General features: G+C 49.0%; 1 long non-coding RNA gene across 12 annotated transcripts in view; it reads left to right on the forward strand.

Moving 5' to 3' along the window:
- Positions 1-19,331, forward strand: part of LOC126068969 (uncharacterized) — a 144,253-nt gene that overhangs the window by 118,513 nt on the left and 6,409 nt on the right. For 8 of the 12 annotated variants that reach the window (XR_007515788.1, XR_007515787.1, XR_007515786.1 and 5 more), the window contains one exon: positions 15,129-15,733. The exons of 1 other annotated variant lie outside the window; for it this stretch is intronic. This is a non-coding gene — a long non-coding RNA (uncharacterized LOC126068969). The remainder of the gene's footprint in view (positions 1-15,128; positions 15,734-19,331) is intronic. 3 more of the 12 variants (XR_007515791.1, XR_007515792.1, XR_007515790.1) reach the window with 2 other exon arrangements.

The following is a 19,331-nucleotide window of genomic DNA, read 5'->3' on the forward strand; positions in this document are numbered from 1 at the left end:
TCCCTTACCATGATGTTCACTCCATAGGCTAGCTAGCTCCACAATGGCTCTCAAACACCTTTTTATGCTTTCTGTCACCAATCTCATGGGTCTACACCCAGATCATTGAACCAGCCTCGAGATGATCTGTCATCTTCAAGCCTGGGACCTTACCATGCCCCAACAAACCTTCCACCTATGAAGGGGAAAACAATAGAGAGAGAGAGAGATGAACAAAATCTGATCATGGCCCTTACTGTCTTAGTCATCTATTGCTGCCAGAACAGAAATACCACAAGTGGATGGCTTTAACAAAGAGAAATTTATTTTCTCACTCTCTAGTAGGTTACAAGTCCAAAATCAGGGTGTCGGCTCCAGGGGAAGGCTTTCTCTCTCTGTCAGCTCTGGATGGAGGTCTTTGTCCTCAATCTTCCCCTGGTCAAGGAGCTTCTCAGGCGCAGGGACCCCGTGTCCAAAGGACGCACTCTGCTCCTGGTGCTGCTTTCTTGGTGGTATGAGGTCCCCCACTCTCTGCTTGCTTCCATTTCCTTTTATCTCTTGAGAAAGAAAAGGTGGTGCAGACCACACCCCAGGGAAACTCCCTTTACTTGGACCAGAGAGGTGACCTGAGTGAGGGTGGTGTTACAATCCCACCCTAATCCTCTCAAGATAAAATTACAATCACAAAATGGAGGACAACCATACAATACTGGGAATCATGGCCTAAAGAAGTTGATACACACATTTTGGGGGGGACACAATTCAATCCATGACATTCCACCCTTTGGCCCCCCCAAAATCACATCCTTGTAACATGCAAAACATAATCACCCCATCATATTATAGCAAAAAGTCTCAACTCCAAGTCCAAAATCCAAAAATTCCTCTTCACCTGTGATGTCTAGAATACAAGTTATCTGCTTCCAAAGGTCCAATGGCAGAACAGGCACAAGCTAGACATTTCCATTACAAATGGAAGAAACTGAAGGGAATGAGTGCGTAACGGGCACCAAGGAAGTCAGAAGAACACATTACATTTGACCTCAAAGCTTTGAAAATAATCCTGTGTTCTCTGAGACAATTTATACAATAACCCTGCCCTCCAGCCTCTAGGTATTGGCCACACTCTCCCGATTCTGAGTGGAGGCCTCTCAGCCCTGGGCTTCGGCTCTGCCTTCCAGGCTCACTGGAACTGCAACTCTGCTCCCTCAGCTTTAGACTCACCATTCTCCTAGTCCATCTGAGCGGCAATTCCACTCTTAGAAACACCAGAGGCCATGGCTCCACCTTTTGTAACCCCTGAGGTCATGGCCGTACTTTTTGAGACTGAGGCAGTTCAGCTTCTTGTGTTGTCTCTTCAGCTTCTGCTTCCTGGTGTCTTGGCCTCTCAGCTCTTCGGGCCTCATGCCCGCACCTGCCCTGCTGGGGCAAATGTTCCAAAGCTCTATAGCTCCACCGACAAGTGCCTAGAGGCACCCCACTCCACGAGGAGCCTCTTGCACATAGGCATTCAGCTCTCTGGTTCCGTGGGTAAGCAAGCCTAGCCCTACTGACAAGTGCCTGGAGGCACCCCACTCCGCCAGGAAGCCTCCTGTGCACAGGCACTCAGCTCTTTCACTCCGTGGGTTGGCTCCAGCGTTATGTCACGCTGGTCTCCTGGTTCTGCTACTGTTGGTTCTCTGCTGTTGCAGCCTCTCTGTTGCGCTGGTCTTCTGCTGCTGTTGCAGCTCTATCCATTCACAGTTTCAAAACCGCTTCCACATTTTAAGTATCTGTTAGAGCAGCACCCCATTCTCTCGGTACCAAATTCTGTCTTAGTCATCTAGTGCTCCTATAACAGAAATACCACAAATGGATGGCTTTAACTAAGAGAAATTTATTTTGTCACAGTCTAATACGTTGTAAGTCCAAATTCAGGGCATCGGCTCGAGGGGAAGGCTTTCTCTCTCTGTCAGCTCTGGATGGAGGTTCTTGTCCTCAATCTTCCCCTGGTCTAGGAGCTTCTCAGGAGCAGGGACCCCATGTCCTAAGGACGCACTGTGCTCCTGGTGGTGCTTTCTTGGTGGTATGATGTCCCCCACTCTCTGCTTGCTTCCATTTCCTTTTATCTCTTGAGAGATAAAAAGTGGTACAGGCCACACCCCAGGGAAACTGCCTTTACCTTGGATCAGGGAGGTGACCTGTGAGGGTGGTGTTACAATCCACCCTAATGCTCTCAAGATAAAATTATAATCACAAAATGGAGGACAACCATACAATACTGGGAATCATGGCCTAACCAAATTGATACACACATTTTTGGGGGGACACAATTCAATGCATGACACTTACCTTGCCTTCTCCAGGACATGCATAGTTGCCATAGCTTTCAGGATAAAGTCAGGATTCTCACCATCTGAGTGTACACACAGACTTTCCCAATCTGAGGCCCTGCCCATCTCTCTGGCCTCAGTTCCATTCCTTGCCTGCACACCCTGTGTGCTCCATCCACAGGGCCCAACTCAGTGGGTCCCAAACATGACACCCCTCTGGGATTTCACCTCCACTTTGTCCTCCCTCTGGGTTACTATTCTCTGTCTTCTGCAATTTCTTCCTCATGCTGCAAGCGCCAACTCTAATGTCACCTGCATGACAGGTCCTAATCCACTTTCCCTGTCCTCATCAAGGCAGGATAGTTAGCATCTAATTCCTGGTGCTCTCTGGAGCCTTGTCTGTATTTTTACTCACCCCACCAGGGCAACTATATGCAATATGAATCTTCCACTCAGCTTTATTCTATTTCTGCCTCTGCACTGTCACTCTGGCTACAGCTTCCCAGCCCAGGCCCCGGGAATCTGCCGTAAAGCCCAAATGTGGCCCAGTCTGCTTGCTTTCTTGCAGGCTTAATGTCAGACCATGGCTGAACTGTGGCCTTTCGAATCTTAAATCACAGCAACCACAACTAATGACTGCCCTGACAGGGAACACAACAGAGAACTCCTGAAGGAGAAACAGAGTAGTGGGATGCAGACCTCAAATTCTCATAAAAAGACCAGACTTAATGGTCTGACTGAGGCTAGAAGGACCCCAGAGGTCATGGTCCCTAGATCTTCTGTTAGCCCAAGACAGGAACCATTACCAAAGCCAACTCTTCAGACAGGGATTGGGCTGGAATATGGGATGGAAAACGATACTGGTGAGGAGTGAGCTTCTTGAATCAAGTAGACACATGAGACTGTGGATAGCTCCTGTCTGGAGGGGAGATGAGAAGGCAGAGGGGGACAGAAGCTGGCTGAATGGACACGGAAATACAGGGTGGAGAGAATGAATGTGCTGTCTCATTAGGGGGAGAGCAACTAGGAGCATATAGCAAGTTGTATAAAAATTTGTGTATGAGAGACTGACTTGATTTGTAAACTTTCACTTGAAGCACAATAAAAATTAAAAAAAAAATCACAACAGACCCTGGGCTTGGGAAATCTTCCTTGTCAGAGAGTCCCATCAAAGCCTGGCCCTCCCAACACACAAGTAGATGAGCAGCTTGTGATCAGTGCTTGCCCAGTCCAGGAGAGGTATGGGGGCTGACCAGAAGTTCCTCCTGGGAAGGAAGGCCTAACTCTGGGATGGACACCCAGCTCCATCTTGGGGAGGGGACACGGGAGCCAGGGTGGATCTGCCCCTGTGGAGTTGTTGTTTTAGAGGAAGGGTAAAGTTTATCCCATAGAGGAGAAACGCACCTTTCCCCTCACCTGCTCCATGCTCTCCTTTCCCTGGCCAGGGAGCCTGCTCAGGCCCAGGGGCCAATCATAGAGCTTCATACACATCCTAGTTCTGGATGCTGGGGGCTCCCTCTCCTCCTCCCCAACATCCATACTGTTGAGCCCCTCTCTCTGCATCAGTTTTGGGCTTCTGGGTTGCTTTTAGGCTTTAGGAAGGGGTACTTCTCTCTACAATCAAGCCTTGATATGGATTTTTGTGGTTGGAGGTGATTAGAATCCCAGTGGTGATCCCCAGCTCCCTCCTCTCTCCTCTATCAGCACCCATCTTCCTTCAGAGATTGGCAGGAGGCAGAAGGGGATAAGAGAGGCTATGCAGGTCCCTAAGTACTCAGAGATACCCCATAAGTGCAGTAGTCAGATTTACCAAACGGACCAGCAGGCCTGGAAGTGGGGCCAAATATTTGAGGCAAAGACTATCCTGGGTGATTTGGACAATATCTATGGGGTCCATCCTTGGAAACTTTCCCCAGAGAGTAGGCTCTACCTCAGTGGTTCTTAACCCTGGTTTCATATTAGAATCACCTGAGGAAATTACACAACTGCTGATGCCTGGGTACTAGCCCCAGAGAGTTTGTTTGAATTGTTCTAGGCTAGAGCCCAAGCATTGGCATGATTCAAAAATTCTTCAGGTGTTTGTAACGGGCATGTAAGGTTGTAAACCTTTGCTTTAGAGCAGAATTCCTCAATCTTGGCACCACTGACATTTTAAGCCAGATAATTCTTTGTTATATGAGGCTGCCTTTTGCACTGTAGGATGTTTAGTGGCACCCTTGGCCTCTACCCACTAGATGCCAGTATCAACTCTCTCCTCCACCCATATGCATCAACCAAAATGTCTCCAGACATTGCCAAATGCTCCCTGGGGAAGGCAAAATCACCTGATTGAAAACCACTCCTCTAGTGGCAGGGACAGTCTTGAACTGGGAAAGCATATCTGAGAGAGGGTTCAGGCCCCTTCAGAGCAGCTCCACAGCCCCACCTACCTCCCCTGAGTCCTCAGATAGTCAGTCTATCAGCAAGCAAGCACCTAAGAGGCACCTAAGAGAGGCCTGTCCTCTGGATCTGGCCCTGCTCTAGGGAAGAGTGGGAACACTCAAGGGATCTCGCCTCATCCTCCTTTTTAGGGAGCTTAGTTTTTACTAGTTTTTTCTTGTCTAGTAGAAGATACAGAACTGAGAAACCAAAGGTCAGTAATTGCTTGGGGATCCAGGGACCCTGGGTCTGCCTCAAACTTACTCCATGACCTTGTACACTTAAGCCACAGTTTGACAAATGTTTCTCAACCACTTGCCAACCACCAGCCATTGAGCTGGGTGGTAAGGGTCCAGCAGTGAACTAGACAGACACAGTCCCTGCCCTCGTGGGGCAGATGGTCTAGTGCTTTTTCTGTAAAGAGCCAGATACTAATTGTTTTGGGCTTTGAGGGCCATATAGTCTCTGTCACAGCTATTCAGCTCTGCCATTGCAGCATGAAAGCAGCCATACACAATATGTAAATGAATAGGCATGGCTGTGTTTCTATAAATCTTTATTTACAAAAACAGGTGGTTGGCCAGATTTGGCCTGCAGGTGGTAACTTGCTGGCCCCTGGAGTAGTGAGAGAAACAAACAAGCACCCAAGTATTTACAACCCATGGTGAACCATGCTATGATAGAGGATCTACAAGGTGGCAGGAGAGATTCGTGGTGGGGGATCAGAGCTCATAAGAGGGGCATCTAACCCAGATTTGGGGGTGGGGAGAGAATCTAGGAAGTCTTCCAGGAAGAGGTGGCACGTAACCTGAGTCCTAAAGGACAAATACAGAGTGATGTCTAACTCAGACTCAAAGGCTGAGGAAGCACTAGCCAGGGGAAAGGTGAAAGGACAAATGTGCTGGGCAGAAGGAGTAGCCTGGACAAAGCTCAGGAGCAGAAGATGGCATGGTAAATTCAATATGACAGAGAAGATAAAATGTAAGAGAGGAGGATACAAGGTGAGATGCCACAGGATCTTGACTTTTATTCTCAATACTGGGAGAAACCTTTGGGGATTTCTGAGCAGGGCACTAACATGGTGTTATTTGCCTTTTGAGACATTTCTTCTGACTACTTTGTGGTAAATGGACTGACAGAAGAGGTGGTAGAGGGGAAGCAGGAAGAATGTGGAGGAGGCAACCACAGGCAAAAGATGATACAGCCTAGACCAGTGTGGAGGCTATGGAGCTGGAGAGAAGTGGGTAGATTCAGCCTGTGTTGGAAGTAGAATGGGTGGGACTTGGTGGTTGATTGGATGTGATGGGGATAGGGGGAGAAAGAGGTGTCAAGGATGACTCCAGGATTCTGGTGGGGGTGTGTTGATTGATGCTATTCACTGAGAGAGGGGACACAGGAAGGGCAGATTTAGAAGAGCAGGTGGCAGCTGATTAGCATAGTTAGGACATGTTGAGTTTGAGGTGAGTGGAGGACACCCTGGTGGAAATGACCAGGGACAATTAGAAATACTGCCCTTAAGGCCATGATCAGAGATGAGCTCCCCTAGGAGGAGAAAGGTGGAGAAGAGAGGAAAGGAGAGAAGAAAAGAGGGCCTAGGACCTCCAACAGGAAAGACTATGAAGCAGTACCCAGAGAGGTAATGAGAAAAGCAGTAGAGTATTCAAGTCCCTTCCTCTCTCTGGTTCTCCTAGTTCATGCTCATAGCAGTGAGAGGGTCCAGCTCAAGGATCTCCAAAACCATCTTGTTTTGTGGGCACAGCTCCTGGTGTCACAACACAAGAATGCAGCAAAGCTCTCTGAGAGTACAGGAAGTCCTCCAGTTTTCAGGGGTCAGAAGAGGCGTCACAACTTTGAAGAATAAGAAGGATTTCCACAGGCCAGGAGGTGGGCAGGGGTGGAAGTAGGAGTGGGGCAGGGCAGGGCGGGATGGACATTCCAGGCCAAAGCAGCTAGGTGAAGAAAAACACAGAGGCAGGAAAATGTAGGGAGTGTTTTGGAAATCGTGAGTAGTCTGTCACAGTCAGACTACTGTGGAGCTGGGGAAGTAGCGTGATAATAGATAAAATTAAAAGGACAGCGGGTATGGAATGGTGGGCTTGAATCCTGTGTCAACTCCATAGCTGCATGACCTTGGACAAGTCACTGAACAGAACTTCAGTTTCCTCATCTGCAACAACACCTGCCCTCCCTTCTGGCAAGGGGATGAAAGTAGAGTCTTTTAGGGTGTGGAGCACTTGGCTGGGATTCTAGAAATATCCCACAGGTAGGGAAGGCCAGGAATCCTCAGGCGGAAGTCAGAACTGGCCAAGGAGTCACTCCCCGCTCCCCCCCCCCGCCCCTTCTTGTCATCTATGCCAACTGGGCTTCCTAGCCAAAGGAAAGGGGCTAAGAGGAAGGAGACTCTGGTTCAGGCTCAGGACAAGCTGGTAGAGGCCCCCAAAAAGGCAATTCCTATCCCTGCCTTTTCCAGCTACCACTTGCCTCACTCAGGTAGCCTCAGATAGAAGAAAAGGCAAGAAGAGGCCTTGCATTTCCTGGGTGTGAATTATGGGCCTAACCTGGTGCTTTTCACAACATCCCCCATTTAACAGATGAGAAAATGGTCAGGCAGCCAGGAAGTAGCAGAGCCAGGACTAGAACCCAGGTCTGTCCAACTCCCAGACCCACGTTTGCCCTTACCACTCCTGCAACCAGATAATGGGTTCTGAAAATTCCCCATCTGTAGCAGTGTGTCTGGAGAGGCCTCTGTTGGCCCCCTAAGCTCAAGATAGCCCATGAGTTACCTTCATGACCCTCCCTCTCCTTCTCCTCATCTGCCCTATACTTCCCCGGCACACACTCCCTCCAGTCAGCCCTGAAGCCTCCAGGCTGTCCACTTCACTGGGACCTAGACAGATGACATGGAATAATTGAAATGTCCTTCCTATGACCTTCAGTTCTGGCAGAGCTGATTTCCGTTGTGGTGATTGGGGCTGATGACAGCTGAATGGCAAGGGGACACACACACAGAGATGGGCCATGTCAGAGCAGGCATGGCCAGGAGACCCCCGCCACCTGCCAGGGCAGCTGCCTCCCCTCCTCATGCAGACAGCTGGAAATACCCCTGTCAAGTGACAGGGCTCAGCCACCTCCCTACCTCCTGCTCAGCCAGCCAGGAACACCCCTGCTGACTGATGGGCACAGTCATTTCCTACTGCCTCAGCCGGATCGCCTAGTCAGCCCTGCCAATGGATGGGACACAGCCACTTCCTTCTGCCTCTGTTAGACGCCAGGGGATACCTCCATCAGCACACACACACCTACACAACATTGATAAGTGGTACACAGAGCCGTTAGATACATGCAGGGCTCCTGGGAGCCCTGTGAATCTACAGACACAGATACCAGCCTCCTTGGGGCTTGGGCACTGATGAACACGAGTACTACCAGGCCACATGCCAGGCTCTCACTGTGTGCCAAATGTAGCAGGCAATGGGGGTGGTGAAGGCTGCCTGAATGTATATGGACAATCTGGGCCCTTCCATGGCCTAGCCCACTCTCCCAATTCAGGCTGCATTCAGGCTACAGGTACATGTATGCACACATGTGCTCACATGCACACACGTGCTTGCATGCACACACATACACACACGCCCCTGGCTTTCAACTACCTCAACATACAAGTACGGATGATGCCAACTCTGTGCAAGACTCTGGGCTGTGCACTGGGGCAACTGAAAGGAATCAGAAATACCCTCACCCTCATGGAGCTCATGGACTAGTGGAGACCCTATAGGTAATAAATGAGACCTGAGGTCCAACTGCAGGAAGTATTGTGTTAGCTTAACTAGTGAAAAATGTCTGCCTTAGCATTGTGCTTTTTTAAGATCTATCTATATGATATCAAATTGGTAGCAGCAACTCAAAAGATAGGAAACTTAGGGGGCAGTGAGTTTACGTTAACAGGGAATAAACAACTCAGAAAAGGAGGGTGAGAATGGTTGCAGAACTTGAAGGATGTAATCAATGTCACTGAGTTGTACATGTAGAAATTGTTGAACTGGTGTATGTTTTGCTGTGTATGTTCTCAACAACAACAAAAATAAAATTATATATATATATATATATATGAGGTATTGTGTCTTGAAGGAGCAAGGTGACATTCTGGCCCTTTGCAGCCTTGCCACCCCCACTTGCCACCCCCACTGGCCTGTGTCCAGATATGGGTCCCACACATTAACGGGTCACAGACCAGGTTCTGTGAAAGCAGTGGAGCTGAAGGGGCTATTTGTCTTGGAGAAGAGTTGATTTAGGGGACCTTGGACTCTGAATTCAAGCTTCTAAGGGACTGTCACAGGGTAGATGAGGTGTGTGGCCATAGGCAACAGAGCTAGGATCCCTTGATACAATCCACAGGGAGACCAATCTCAGATCAAGCTTCTAACAGCCAGCTATGCTGAGATATGCAGAGTGCCATTGGAGGAAGGAAGCTTCCCATCACTGGAGGTGTGCAAGTAGAGTTTAGGCAATCACTGTGCAGGATGCTGCCGAGAGGACTAAAGCATTTGGTGGGGGCTGGGACTACAGTACTTCCAACCCAGAGATTCCATGACTCTGTGATTCTAACCGAACTCCTTCATGCTATGCATGAGGAAACTGAGGCCCAGGGAGAGGCAGAGACACGCTTAAGGTCACAGAAAGAGTTTGTGGTACGCAGAGGATTTGAACCCAGGATTCCTCGCTCCCTGTCTTGGATCCTTACCATCCTGAGACAGTCTCAGACAGAACAAACCTCCTTGATGTGTCCAGAAGCTCCCCTCCCCACCCCACGTCCTGGGTGGCCTGACACCCAGGGTCTTCTTTCCCAGCCCCAGCCCTGGGCTCAGCTAATGGATGAACTCCTCATTGTACTGGCTCTGGCTCAGGATCCACACATGGATGCTCTCAGGTCTGCTGGCTGTAGGAAAACCACATTTGACCTGGAGCCAGATGTGGAACAAAGGGAAGTGGGGGAAACGGAGATTCCAGGCCTGGAGGGATAATGTAAAGGCCAGTCCCAGGGCTGGGGCCTACAGACCTCACAAACCCTTCCGTGTCTGGTACATAGTAGGCATTCAATTGATTTTTGTTGGGTGAGGGAGGGAGGGAGGAAAGGAGGAAGAGAGGGAGAGAGGAAGCCTCTGCTCAAGTAGGGTCATTGGAAGCTCCAGTGAGCAAAGCTAAGGGTCCATAGACCCCAGTGGAAATTCTGAAGCCCCAGACATGGGTCTTTAGAAGCCTTCCTCATTTCAGGCTGCCCTAGAAGTCATCCAGCACACCCACTCGCCCAGGCTTTTCCTCCCTGAGCAGAATTCCATAATTCAGACTTTTCTCTCTATCCTTTTCCTTCCAAATGTGGAGGACTTCTGTCCTACCCCTCAGGACATGGCATTAAAAAAAAAAAAAAAACCTACTGCCGTCCAGTCGATTCCGACTCATAGCAACCCTACAGGACAGAGTAGAACTGCCCGATAGAGTTCCCAAGGAGCGCCTAGCGGATTCGAACTGCCAACCTCTTGGTTAGCAGCCATAGCATTTAACCACTATGCCAGCAGGGTTTCCAAGGACATGGAGTGGTAAGTTGCAAAATTGCTAAATGGCTTCTGCTGAAGAGGCTCTTATTGTTATCATTAAGAACACTGCAAAAAAAAAATCTATCCATGTATGCAACCCTTCACATTTCACAAATTATAAAATGGAGGTACAGGTGTTTGGAGAGTAGAAAGGGCTTGCTCAAGTTCACCCAGTGACAGGACTAGAACACTGACCTCCAGTCTCCTAGTCCACAGATATTTTCACACCATCCGTTCAATATGTTTGACAAACTACTGACCATTGTCTCATGGGCACTTTACATTTTTAAGAAAAAGGAAATGAAGCCAAGAGACACTCAGTGACTTGCCAGCTACCTTTTCCTAATAACCGATAATGTAACATGTTTTTGTTGGGGGGGGCGGTGAGTAATAGAGATGATGACTTAACTTAGAAAAGGGATCCTAATGGTGGCCTTTCAGGCACCATAACAGGCCCGTGAAGCAGATATTTGGAACAGTCACTTTAAAGCCCCACTCTGTGGTTGAGCTGCCTAAGAATCGCCTGAGGAATTAACAAATTGTGTGTGTGTATGTGTGTGTGTGCATGCACACACGGGCACATGTACTACACATGCATTGTGTGTGCACTCTAGTCTAAATTATTCTGATTCCGTAGCTATTAGGTCGGTCCAGAAATCTTCATTTTTAACAAGCATCTCAGGAGAATCTGATGTGCAGCCAGGTTTAGACACAACCGACTTAGGGTAGCCAGGGCCTTAGAATCTAAAGGTAGGGCTAGTTCTCGTAGGAAATCTCTCTAGAGGCCACATGTTCACATGGGTTCAAACCCTATTCCTGGTACTAATATGAGACAAAGGTTATGCATGGATATTGGGTAGTTAAGAACCATGCACCCTCATTTCCTCTTCTTATATCAGAACCCCAGTTTTGTCCACCCACCTACAAGTAGTCTGGGCTCAGGGGCCGAATCTTGATTAGTCTAAGCCAGTGGTTCTCACCCCTTGCTGCATATTTGACTCACTTGGAGGGCTTTTTTAAAATACTGGTAATCAGACCCCACCTCCAGAGATTAAATTGGTCTGGGAGTGCAGCTTGGGCGCTGGTTATTTTAAAAGCACCCCAAGCAATTCTAATGTGTAGCCAGGATTGTGAACACTGGTTTAAATCAGTCATGATAATTCCAACCTCCTAACCATGTGATTGGGTTCAGCTTGGGCATATGCCACAATTCTGGCCAATGAGATGCATGGCTAGAAAACTGCTGGGGGGTTCTGGAGAAAGCTGCCTTGCTCTTATAAAGGGACATAAGGCAATATTGTTCTTTCTTCAAGTCTCTAGATTTTGTTCAATTAGAGTGTGATGCTTGGAGCTGCTGCAGTCATTTTATGGCCATGAGGTGACAGGTCTGGGGACAAAAGCCAACAGCTGAGGATGGTGGAGCAAAAAGATGGACAGAACCTGAGTTCTTGATGTTGAATAAACTAACCATTGAAACAACATTCTTTAGGATTTCTATGGGATAATAAGCGTGCTTAGTGTTTAAGCTATTTTGAGTTGATTTTTCTGTTACTTGCAGCCAAATGCTATCCCCATGAGATAGAAGAGAAAACTGAAGGTCAGAGAGGTTAAGTTACAACCAAGATCATAGAGCAAGGTAGTGGCAGAGCTGAGGTGAAGGATATATCCTTTGTCACCTGCAAACACACACACACATCCATATCAGTTGCCATTGATTCGATTCTGATTCATGGTGACCCCATATGTCTCAGAGTAGAATTGTGCTCCACAGGGTTGTCAGTGGCTCATTTTTCAGAAGTAGATCACCAGGTCTTTTTTCTGAGGTACCTATGGGTGGACGCAAACCTCCATCCAACCTTTCAGTTAGCAGATGAGTGTGTTAACCATTTACATCACCCAGGGACTCACACACACACACACACACACACACATCAGGCATAAAATCTTAGGTAGTATAGTGTATAGTGGAAAAAGCATTGAGTTATGAGAGGAGGCCTGGGGTGAAGAGATGGGGATGAAGGCCACTTAGCAGTGATTATCAGGTCAAGCATCCCATGGGTGTCTCCTGCCTCCCAGCAACAGGGTGGCAGCTGGTGCCTGCTCTGGCTCCATCAGCCATTAATTAAAACTTGACAAGAAAATGAATACACAGGGGACAGTTTTAATTAGAGACTCCTGGAACATTAGTGCTGGCATGGCCCTAAGAGACCATGTCTGCCAGCCTCTTTATTGTGTAGATGGGGAAACTGAGGTCTAGAGAAGGGGAGGGTCTGTCCTAAGTTTCTTCAGGGGTCCAAGGCTCAGGATTCTAGGTGCCCTGTGTGACTCCCTAGCCTTCTCAGGCTTTCCCCTGCCCTGGGATGCCTCACCCATGGGACAGCTTTAATTGACTTATTATCCCATTCAATTTGTCAGTGATTCCCAGGGCCCTAGCAAAGGCCCACAACTAAAGCTTCCTTTTGTGCAAACTCTGTCTGGCCCCAGGGGGCCGATGGGATAAGGGCAACCATTGAGAAGCCCAGGGCAGCTGAGTTTGACCACCTACTTCCCAGGGTTCAGCCTAGCCAGGGCTCTGAGCCTGTGAACAATCACCCTGGGACATTTTGGCTTTTCCTTTCTCTCTGGAGGGGGTGGGGGGTATCACTAATCAGTTATCACAACCCCTCAATTTTGCAAAATGCTGTCCACTGTTTCAATTGATATGCACCTCAACACTGAGCATTAGGGTTTTATTCCTTTTAAAAATACTTCTACTTTAAAAAAGAAAAAAACTAAACGTGCTTATTGTAAAAATCATAATATAATAACTGCCTAAGTGCATAAGGCAAAAAGTTAAGTTCTTCTCACCTCTAATATCCTCCCTGGCAGTAACCACTGTTAATAGTTTGCTGTCTATCCTTCTAGATTTTTACACACACACACACACACACACACGTATGTTGCATTTCCCTCCATTGTCACAATTTGTCCCACCTTGGAGGGAGCTCCAGGGGACAACAAGGAGCAGGAGAGGAAAGGATGGAGCAGGTTCCTCTGTGACAGCATCCTAACGACAGCCTCCTTCATTCCAACATCCAGTCAGGGCCACCAGGTAGCCCATACAGTGTCTAGTGTGAATTTGAAAAAGGCGTCCCTTCTAGATAGACCAATTAGAAAAGGGTACCCCTTCTTGAGGGCAGATGAGATTCCACACCAGAGCACACAGCTTGGCATGAGGACACATGAGCAGCACCCCAGGTCTCACTTCTCCTTTGGGCAGGCACAACGGAATGCACCAACTGCCTCCACTTCCAAAACATCTCCCAACTCTGCCCTCTTCTCTTCATGTCCACGGCCACCGCCCGAAGCCAGGCCACTATCGTCCCTCCCTGGGATTATAGCTGCCTCAGCCTTCTCACTAGTATCCCTGCCTCTCATCTGCCCCTTCAAGTCCCCCTCCTCACGGCTGCTAGAGGGATTGTTCTCACAGGCAAAGCAGATTATTTTCCTCCTATGCTAAACCCCTCAATTTCTTTCTCTTGCCTCGGGATAAAGGTCATGTTCCTTAGGGATGGCACTTAAGGACCTTCTAAGTACACAGACTGTGCACCAGCTCGCTTGGGTGTGAATCCTGGCTCTGCCACTTACCAGCTGTATGACCTTGGGCAAGACATTTCCCTCCCTGTGCCTCAGTTTCCTTGTCTGGAAAATAGGAATGAGGATAATAATAGTATTTACCTCAATAGATTGTAGTGAGGAGTAAATGAGGTCATTCAGGTAAAAAAAAAAAACAAAAGCTTAGAACAGTACCTACGAGCTGAGGTTTCAGCAGCACAAGATCACTTGAGGCTACAGTCCCAAAGGAATCTCAGCCTGAGAAGGCCTGAGCTCCAGCTTCGGGTGAGTCAGAAAATGTAGTTGGATTTAGGAGGGAGGAAAGGAAGGAACTACGAGAGACGCTGAACCTGGCCTTGGTTGCAGGACCTGAGAGTAAGCTCTGGCCTTGGCCAGGCAGTTCAAGGAAGGGGGGCCAGGGAAGGGACCAAAACTGTAAGCGCAGGCTCCAAAAGCCCTTGAAGCCCCTGCATTGAGTCCTTGGAGATGAAGAGGCTCTCTTTGAGGCCTTTGAGCCTCTCTTTTCTCCTCTACAAACTGGGGTTTCAAATTACTTCATGGAACAGAGTGAAGATTAAGAGAGTGCACTGAAATCCCTTGCACAATGCTTAGAATATCATAGGTGCTCAATAAATTCTTGGGAAAGGGAGACAAGGGGAGGCTGCAGAGACCAAGGCCAGAGGAAAGGGTCAAATGCTTCCCACCCACGCACCCCAGGTGGGTGACAAGATCAGGCATTTCCTGGCTACTTCAGGAGTGCTGCTGGCTTTCTGTTGGAGCCTGGGCACGAGAGGGGGGACGTTTGACTGAATCTCAGTACACATCTGGCATTAGAAGCCGAGCAGTGAGTCACTTCCATCTCTGAGGCTCAATCTCCTTATCTGGAAAGTGGGGATAATATCACCAGGGCTATTGTGAAGCTGAAATAAGGTAATGAGAAGAAAAGCACAATATAGACAATGGGCAATTATTGGTTTACCAGCTTTAGTAGAAGTAATTTCAAGTCTTGGTTCAGAACACTGGCTTTGGAATAAGACTGATCTAGGTAAAATCCTGGAAACCCTGGTGGCGTAGTGGCTAAGTGCTACGGCTGCTAACCAAAGGGTCAGCAGTTCACATCCGCCAGGCGCTCCTTGGAAACTCTATGGGGCAGTTCTACTCTGTCCTATAGGGTCGCTGTGAGTCAGAATCAACTTGACGGCACTGGGTTTTGTTTTGTTTTGTTTTGTTTTAGGTAAAATCCTGCTTTTCTCCCTTCCTAACTGGGGTTGCTGAGAATCGACTCCACAGCAACAGGTTTGGTTTTTTGTTTGTTTAAGTAGGGTGCCTATGAGTGGGAATCAACTCTAAGAGTAACTATGTAGCCTTGGGGCAAATCATATAACTTCCCTTAGTCGTAGTTTCCTCATCTATAAAATGGGAATAATAATAGCACCTATTCACAGGATTGTAGGGAAATTAATGAATTTAAATAAACTTCTTAGCCCATGCAACACATGTTATTTTTAAGACAATATTCCTGAAGGACAGAGCCCAGGTCTAACTTCTTCTGAATTCTGTTCTCCAATCCCACTGTTTAGCCCTAGGGTCTGCATACAGCTAGCACTCAATAAATTCTTGTCAGCTAGAAAATCCTTAGCTCTCAGCAACTTTATAGCATTATGGACCGTCAGACCTGGAGGGCTGTTGAAGATCATTTTTCCAACCACTTCATTATACAGAAGGAAAAACTGAGGCCCCGAGAGAGGAAGGGACAGGTCCCAAATGAAGCACACGAGAGCCACAGCCAGATCTAGGACCAAGGCTGCCTGATCAGGAGCCAGCACCATGCCCACCAAGGTAGCCCCTTCTCTGGGGTTTATTTCCAAGTGGGAGATATTTCACCCAAAGGCAGGGGACACATGCTAAGGTCTCCTCACAACCCCACCCACCTAGAGCCTATTCATCCTGCCTCCCCACACCTAGTTGGCATTGTATCACTGCCTCAGCTTGCCCCCCTCCACTCTGAGCTCCTCAGCAGCTAGGCCGGGTGGTCCGTAATTGCTTCCTGTCCTCACAGGCTCTGTTTGTTTGCTCTGTGGACACTTCCTCACACTCCAACACACCGGAGACTCTGACCAGTAGTGTGGGACTTCTGGGGCCCAGCCCCCATCCTGCTCTCAGATGTTGGGCCAGCCCTCCCCAGACCCACCACCTGGAGCCCAGGAACCCAGCAAGGCCCTGGAGACACACTACTCCCACCCCCAGCACTTCCATCAGCTTCCGCCTCTGCCCCCACCCCCCCCAGCAGCTGGTCCTGCCCACAGCTGGGGGAGAAGCCAAAAAATCAACAAGTGGTAGTCCATACTGAAGATCCCCTTCCCCTAGCTCGCCCCCACTCCCAGCCCCAGTCCAGTGGAACTTGAGCAGTGGGTCCAAGCAACACTGCCTCATCTCAGGATTTTGAAACTCTGTCTGAGGTTGGAATGTGCGTGGCGGGGGTGGGGGAAGAGGGGGAAGAGGGGTGACTAAGTTGTCCCTGAAGGTCTAGGATAAAACAACTCAATGCCTTAAAACAAACCTTGAGCTCAAATCTGCCACTTATGGTATGACCCTAAAGTGAGTTATTTAAATTTTCATGACTTCCATTTTCTAGGCTGTAAAATGGGGGTAACACACTCTACCTGTAGTGTTGTTGTGAGGTTGAAGTGAGCCATCCAGTACACACCACTTAGTGCATAGTAGGTAGGGCAGCCAACAATCCGGTTTACCCAGGATTGAGGGGTTTCCTAGGATGCAGGACTTTCAATGTTAAAACCTAAACAGTCCTGGGCAAACTGGGACAAGTTGGTCACCCTGATAGTAAGTGTTGGCTAAATGTTTGCTCCTTGAAGCTAGCTCCCCTGCCTACCTCTGAAGACCCTCTGGCATCCCCACATAACTCCACAGCATTTGATGTTCCTCAATCTGAAAGGACTTTCCCACAAACCTGCCCCAGATTATTCCTCAGAAAGCCTCCTGGACTCATGTCATTCAATCCCTTCTATGTCCTCTTCTTCAGCATTTGTGTCCACATTTTCTTCCATGGTATCAGGCCTTCTCCCCTTCAGCCTCTTTGCCACTGCCCTAGGGCAGGACTCCATCACCTCTCTTCTGGACTATTGTACTACCGTCTCCCCTGAACTCCCTGCATCCTGTCTCATCCTGTCCCCTGGCCACACACGCAAATCGACAATCCCTTTTCCACTTTGTCTAGGAACACAGATCCACCCACACCACCATACCACCCACGCCATGCACCATACACATTGTAGGTGAGCCCACACTGTTTATCTGAATCTCAGTATGAAGTGTTTCAGTCTGACTTCAGGAACCTTCTGACAAACAGTAGGATGAAGCCTCAGAATAGGTGAGAGGGGGAGGCTAATAAATTTTTTCTCTGAGGGTAGAAATTTTAAATATAGAACTGTTGTAAAGGGCAGAGTGTCGTCTGACAGCAGAGGGACGAATGCAATGACCTCTAATGGATCCTCACACCCAATACCTTGCTTCAAAGACCCCTGGTGTTGTTTCCCTTCTGTAGACCCACTGCCCTCGAGGTTTAGGCAGGCCAGGCCAGGAGAAACACAGGGCTGAATTCCATTTAATTGGCTCTAGGCCTTCGGTACTGGAGAGCAGTATGTGCATGTTGGGGGGTGGGGTATTGGTGAGTAGACTAGGCTGGATGAGTAGCTCCTTGGAGCCCCTTTTCTCCAGCTGGGGAGACACTCTGAGCTGGCTAAGAAGCTCTGAAAGCAGGGAGGCTGGCATAGAATGGACACTGCTGTCTCCTCAGGAAGACCCTGGCTACCTATTCACACTACTCCTCCTCAGCCCCAGAGGAAAGTGCTGTCAGCAGAATTCCTCACGTCCTACTGCTGGGGTCATGTTTATCTAGTACAGCAAACCTCCCAGAACTGCCTTGTGGCAGCCTCAGAAACATAGAGACTCAGAGCAGGCCAGAGAGCCCAAGTGAGGGAGAGAGAGAGTGATTCAGAGGCCCCGGTGAGGGAAACCCCAGGGCAAGGGAGACAATGAGTCTGGGGAGGAGAGATAGAGGATGAAGCTCAGAGATGGAGGGTGAGAGACAGAAGCTAAGAGGGCACCCCTCTGGCGCAGCAAGATGGTGATGCAGCAAGATGGAGATAGAGAGGAAAGTAGGCGAGATTTCTAAGGCTCAGATGGGAAACCAGACCACAAAGAACAGGGCATAAAGAGCCAGAAAGAGCCAGGCCGAGAAGAAAAGAAAAAGGAGCGGAAGGGAGAGAGTAAAATAAAGGTGGAGTGAAGGAGCAGTGGGGAGACAGAAGCAGGGATGGGGTGGTCAGAGGGACCAGTGGGAGAGGAAATAGGAGGCAGTCAGAGAGGCTGAGGGGAGGCTGCTGCAGTGCCCCCCTCCACGCACACACAAAGGCCCGGCCCAGCCCCAGCCAGGGCTGTTTGCAGAAGGAAGCCAGCTCTGTGGCTGGGGCGCCCCAGGCCCGGCAGCAGCCGCCCCCTGCACTTAATGAGATTCTTGTTCAGAGCTGCGGGAGATGGGGCTGTGCTGCAGAAGCCTCGAAGTGCCTCTGCTCTCACCCGAAGGAGGCCTGGGCTGGGGCTGGGGCCCAGGCAGATGAAGGGGCTGCGCAGGAAGGCGGCCAGACAAAGCCTGGCTACAGAGGCCTGCCAGGCCGCCGGAACAAAGAGGATGGCAGTGGCAGAGGAGCCTTCTAGCCTCTAGGAGAGCTCTAAGGAAGGGGTGCAGGGGAAAGGGCATGGGGAAGCTTGGGTTCTAATCCTGACTCTGTACCTCACCCTGCTTGGGCTACCTTGACCAAGTGCTCTCCTGTCTCTCTGGGCCTCTGTTTTCCCATTTGCCCCACGCAGGGCAAACTCAGGCAGTCAGAGACCATGGTGAAGCAGAGAGTATGCTCTGGCTAAAAGGGCTCGTACCACTAAGCTCCAGCTTGTAAGAATGTGGGCCCAGTGTCACTAGATCTTTGGACATTTTAGAAGATATACATATGGATTTTTATGTAAAAATATCCATTTAAATAATAGCAGCTAATTTCTTTTTAATGTAGGCACTGTGTGAGCCAAAGAAAACACTTTGGGGTCTTAAGATCGGTGGTTCGAAACTACCAGCAACTCCATGGGAAAAAGATGCAGCAGTCCGCTTCCATAGAGATTTACAGCCTTGGAAACCCTATGGGGTGGCTATGAGTCGGAATTGGCTTGACAGCAGTGGGTTTGGTTTGGTTTTGGTTTAAGTGGCCCACGAGGTGCCTATTTATGACAGTCTCTAAGGCCTACATCAGCTCTGACAATTACTACATTTACGGCTCCACCACCATCCCTAGAGGAGTCCAGAATATACCACCAGAATGAGGCTGCCCTGCAGTGGCATTGGGTGGGTAGGGAGACACGACCCAAGATG

Source organism: Elephas maximus, chromosome X (genome assembly GCF_024166365.1).
Source record: "Elephas maximus indicus isolate mEleMax1 chromosome X, mEleMax1 primary haplotype, whole genome shotgun sequence".
In the NCBI taxonomy this organism is placed as follows: Eukaryota; Metazoa; Chordata; class Mammalia; order Proboscidea; family Elephantidae; genus Elephas; species Elephas maximus.